The sequence below is a fragment of the Cajanus cajan genome, chromosome 8 (genome assembly GCF_000230855.2).
Source record: "Cajanus cajan strain Asha chromosome 8, NIPB_CcT2T_4, whole genome shotgun sequence".
In the NCBI taxonomy this organism is placed as follows: domain Eukaryota; kingdom Viridiplantae; phylum Streptophyta; class Magnoliopsida; order Fabales; family Fabaceae; genus Cajanus; species Cajanus cajan.
The window spans coordinates 35,486,571-35,491,938 of record NC_138524.1 but is presented as its reverse complement, the minus strand read 5'-3'; the positions used below and the strand labels follow the sequence as shown (position 1 = coordinate 35,491,938).

The 5,368-nt window shown below is 37.1% G+C and overlaps 1 non-coding gene across 1 annotated transcript; it reads left to right on the top strand.

Moving 5' to 3' along the window:
• Positions 1 to 2,321: 2,321 nt before the first annotated feature.
• On the top strand, positions 2,322 to 2,428 carry LOC145950977 (small nucleolar RNA R71). Its single transcript, XR_014428803.1, has one exon. It is a non-coding gene; the product is annotated as a small nucleolar RNA R71 (small nucleolar RNA).
• The last annotated feature ends 2,940 nt before the right edge of the window (positions 2,429 to 5,368 follow it).

The window sequence follows — 5,368 nt, the reverse complement described above, 5'->3', positions numbered from 1 at the left end:
TGGGAGCCATGGATGAACGGAAGGAGTGAATGTGGGATGAAGAGGGAAGAAGAGGGAAGAAGAGGAAGAAGAAGTGAGAAGCTAGGGTTTGGGAGAGAAGAAAAGAGAGAATGGGTCGTAGGTTTGAGAGAAGTGAGAATGTAAAAGGAGGGGGAAGAATATATAAGGGAAAGTGGAATTTCAAAAATCACGGGCTGTATCTGTAGGAGATCACGCCCGTGATTTATAATCACGGCCGTGATTCTCTCTGGGGTTTTCCAAAAATTTTCCAGAGAAGATCACGCCCGTGATTTAGAATCACGGTCGTGATTCTCTCTGGGGTTTTCCAAAAATTTTCCAAAAATTTTTCCAGAGAAGATCACGCCCGTGATTTAGAATCACGGTCGTGATTCTCTCTGAAACTCTGAATTTTTTTTTTTTTTTTTTTTTTTTTTTTTTTTTGGAATAAAATTAATGAAATGCGTACATCCTCCTAACCCCAATCTGTTGAAGGCTCAAGAAGACTTTCTACTAGAGGATCTTTTTCTTTACACGGGGGACTTGAATCGATCAAGCAAGCATAATTAGGTTGAATCCCCTCAAGATCTATGTGCTTTCCTCCAACTAGAAAATTCTCCAAGGGATCCCTCAAAATAGATCTCATGACTTCTTCCTCCATGTCTTTAGGCAATATATCAACCCTGCAGCAAATATTTTCAAGAGAAGGTTGTCTAACAGATTTAGCAATATTAAATTCCATTGTTTCATCATTAATGGATAAGGACAATTTTCCATGTTTGACATCTACTATCACGCCTGCTGTAGCCAAAAATGGTCTACCTAGTATGATTGGTATTTGTTTGTCCTCTTCCATTTCTAAAACAACAAAATCTCCCGGAATTAAAAATTTACCTATCTTAACTGGAACATCTTCTAAAATTCCTATGGGATATTTTATAGATCTATCTGCTAACTGGATTGACATTGCTGTAGGCTTTAATTCTCCCATATCTAATTTCTTGCAAATTGATAAAGGCATTAAACTGATACTTGCCCCAAGGTCACATAAGGCTTTTTCAAACCTTAGATTTCCAATGAGACAAGGTATAGAGAAACTACCAGGATCCTTAAGTTTTTTGGGCAAATTATGATGGATCAATGTAACAGTCTCTCTATCATCCAATCTCCTTCGGTTAGCTAAAAGATCCTTAAGAAATTTAGCATATGTAGGCATCTGTTGTAGAGCTTCTACAAATGGAATGTTTACATACACTTGTTTGATCATATTTAAAAATTTTTCAAATTGTCTATCAAGTTTAGTCCTTGCTAACCTTTGAGGAAAAGGAATTGGAGGGTGATAAACAGTTTGAGGCTTTGATGAAGATACTTTTTCTTTTTCTAATCTCTCTTTTTCAGGTTTTTCAACCATAGGAGAAGCGTCTTCATCAATCTCAATATTATCATTTTGATTAGACACAGGTCTGTCTAATTTCTTCCCACTCCTTAAAGTAACAGCATTAACATTTTCAGCTGGGTTTGCAACTGTTTTACCTGGGAACTTACCTGGAGAATTGTTTGAACTAGGCATCAACTGTGCAATTTGATTTTCCAGCATCTTGTTGTGGAGAGTAATATTCTCAACCTTGACAGCAAGGTTTTGAATAGAATTTGCCATTGAATCATTGGTCTGTTTTTGATTAGTGATAAAATTCTCCATAAGGTTTTCTAATCTTGAAACACTTTGTTGAATTGAGGGTGTCTGTACTGGATTTCCTTCCCCATTAATGAAGTGATTGGACGGACGGAAATTAGGTTGCTGATTGCTAGTTCCTTGAACTGGGTTATTCTTCCAAGAAAAGTTAGGATGATTCTTCCAACCAGGGTTGTACGTGTTGGAATATGGATTACTCTTCTCTCTTCGAGGAGTGTCATAGAAATTATGAGAAGCTGCCACTTGTTCAGTAGTATCTTCTTCTTCTCCAGTAAAAATTGAGGTACAATCTACTGCAGTGTGCCCTTGTTCCCTACAAAGGTCACATACTTGATTTGTAGCCACTGAATTAACCTTAGCTTTTTCCATCTTGTCCAACCTTTGATTAAGAGTATCAAATTTTGCTAAGAGTAACTCAATATTGTTCACTTCATATCGCCCCGGAGTTCCTTTCCTTGTTGTGACTTCTCTTTCACTGTATTGGCTGTGATTTGAGGCTACATTTTCCAAAATAATCATGCAGTCATTAATAGGTTTCCCCATGAAAGATCCTCCAGCTGCTGAGTCTAATATCATGGTGCTTTGTTGGTCCAATCCTTCAAAGAAAAATTGGATGGTAAGCCAACGGTTGAAGCCATGTTGTGGGCATGCTTGAAGATATCCCTTGAACCGCTCCCATGCTTCATAAATAGTCTCTCCAGTGCCTTGTTGGAAATTAGTGATTTTCTTCCTCAATTCTTTAGTTTTAGAAGGAGGAAAGAATTTCTCTAGAAAAGCTCTTTCACATAATTCCCAAGTTGCTATCTTTTCTCTAGGCACTGTTCTTAGCCACACCTTTGCCTTATCTCTCAAGGTGAGTGAGAATAAGCGGAGTCGCATTCCATCAGAAACTTCATCATCAAATTGCTGGGTCTCACAGATTTCCAAGAACCCCTCTAAGTGGTCATTAGGATCTTCTGATGGTAGTCCTCCAAAGGTGTTCTGTTTGAGCATATTCACCAGAGAAGCTGGTACAGTAGCTCCAGTTCGCATCTCCCCTCCAGGTATCCCACGAGCTACGGGTGCAGAGTAATCCCGAAGCGGTAAATTATCTCGTTGTGCAGCCATGTCAAATTCTCTAGAAAGGTTTCTTTTCCTTCTCAGGAGAGTTCTTTCAATCTCAGGATCAAGTGGTGTTGGTTTCCCAAGACGTAGAGATCTCTTTTGCATTAATCCTAAGGCACTGCAAAAAAAAAAAAGTGACCCGTGAAATCTGAATTGGAGAAGTAAACACTAAAAAAAAAATTATTTATTTATTAAATATATATATATATATATTTTTTTTTTTTTTAAAAAAAAAATTCGAATTAAAATAATTGTAATTTAAATCAAGAGACGTAGTCCCCGACAACGGCGCCAAAAACTTGATGTGTGGAAAACCGCAAGTGTACGGTTGTCGTCAAGTAATAAATATCGAATCACAGGGACTACGTGTTTGACCTAGAATTACTAGTATTTTAATTTGAATTTTAAAACAGATGGAATTTCTGTTTTGATATGATAAGATCAGATTTCATGGTAAAAGAGATAGTAATGCAATTAATGAATAAGATAAAACTTTAAGATAAGATAAGGAGATTTCCGGGAATCTAGGGTTCGCACAAAGAGTTCCAACATTATTGAATTATTATTTTCATTAATTAATTCTATTCCATCTTGAAGGTAGTCTTAACCTAATTTAATCCTTGCACCTTCTCAGGCTACGAGGACGTGTTTAATTAAAATTAATCCCTACTCTCGTGGTAATTACGTTCAATTAAACCCGTTAAGATCTTTGTTAATCTATTGCTCCTCGAAAGCTTAAATCTACTCTCGTGATTTAACACTCAAGTCTATTCCTTTAGGTTCCGATAATTAGGTTCTCCTCTCAATTCATCCCTAATTATCTATGATTATGAAAATTAAGATTAATTGTTTATCATAATTATAATCAAGTTCTCCTCTCAGTTCATCCTTAATTAATGTTATTATGAAAACAATAATATTAAAGTTCATATATAAAATATAAAAGAACAGATCAAGAATTGGAATAAAATTAAGAAACTGAATAATGCATTAATAAAGAGGTTCTCAGAGGCTAAGCCCTGATCCCAGAAAAAGGGAAACTACTCACAGGAGTTCATAGTAGTTCTCCAAGAAGAAAAGAATAAAAGAAAAGCAAACCTTAGAGTCGATGGCACAGGCGCCCAACCTTCTCCAAGTGTCAAAAACTAAAACTCTCTCCGGGAAAAGTCCCGGTTCTAGGCTAACCTAATCTAATTTATAACCTAAAAGGGTAAAAAGGTAAAACTACCAAGATAAAAATTACAAAGATAAAATAAAAATAAAACATAAAACTTAAAAAGCTGGGACGCGAAGTGAATCACGGCCGTGACTGAAAATCACGACCGTGATCTTCTCTGGAGCACATCTATGAAGGGTCAGTGGCGTTCACGGGTGTGATTGGGAATCACGGCCGTGATTTTCTCTAGTGAATCACGGGCGTGATTTAGAATCACGGCCGTGATTTTCCCTGTAGCTCAGCATTTCCTCTTTAATTCTTAAATCTTGATCCTGCTCAGAGAAAACACAACACATACCAAGAAAAGCATAAAATAGGAAAATGATATAAAAATTTATTAAAAACATGAAAGATATGCATGATTATGCTATGAATTCTTGTGAATTAAAGTGCTAAAATATGAGTAAAATACACAACATCAGTGATGTTTTCCGACAACGGTCTATGGGCACCTATAGACCCATTCGACAACCGGCCGTACTAACATCCACTCCCTATGGTTAATCACTCATGCCCCCGGGTATAGAGGGAACTGTTGTGTGCAAAGGTTTGTGTGCAGTTTTTATTTCAAACAATTGCGTAAATTTAAACAAACAACAGTTATTAAAAGCCATATAGATAAAACATGTTATTATACAAGCAAGGGGTAATGAAGTAATTTTAACTATTATTTGTTAAAATAATCTGTCACTAAATGGGATTGACTCTCGAGGCTTCCCCAGTGGAGTCGCCATCTGTCGCCACCGGCCCGAACGGGCCTCGGCGGTCGCGAAGACGGTCGAGCTCGCTTTTTATTTTGGTTTTGAAAATGTATTGGATTATTAGAACGACTTGTTCTCAAACTGAGACCTTGTCGATCTTATCCAATTTATTTATTAAAAGTCTCACCAATCCATGTTAATCCCAAGCGGGACCCTCCATGGATTAGTGGTTTTCGTAGTAAAAGGGTTCGTGGAGTCGCCACCAATGTTTTACTCAAAACATTGGAAAAAGGGATAAGGCAATTGATTTTATAAATCAACTTTGGCCATTACAACCAGAGTTGGGTAAGGGAGTCGGTTACGCGTGGGGAAGGTGTTAGCACCCCACAGCGCCCCTTTCGGGTTCCCTATGACAGATTATTTCTAAAATAACAGTGTAAAATTACTAAATCACCCCTATTTATTATAAGCGATTATAAATTAACTATCTACATGATGACAGTTAAATATGCACACAGAAAGCAGTAAAAGGAAGGATTTAAGAAGAAACCTTTGAAGCGTGCTTTTTATATATTTCGTAAAACTGGGAAGCTTTTTGGCGTTCCCTCGCTCTACAAGCCCGCTCGCTCCCTCCTATAAAATTTTGACTATGGAAAT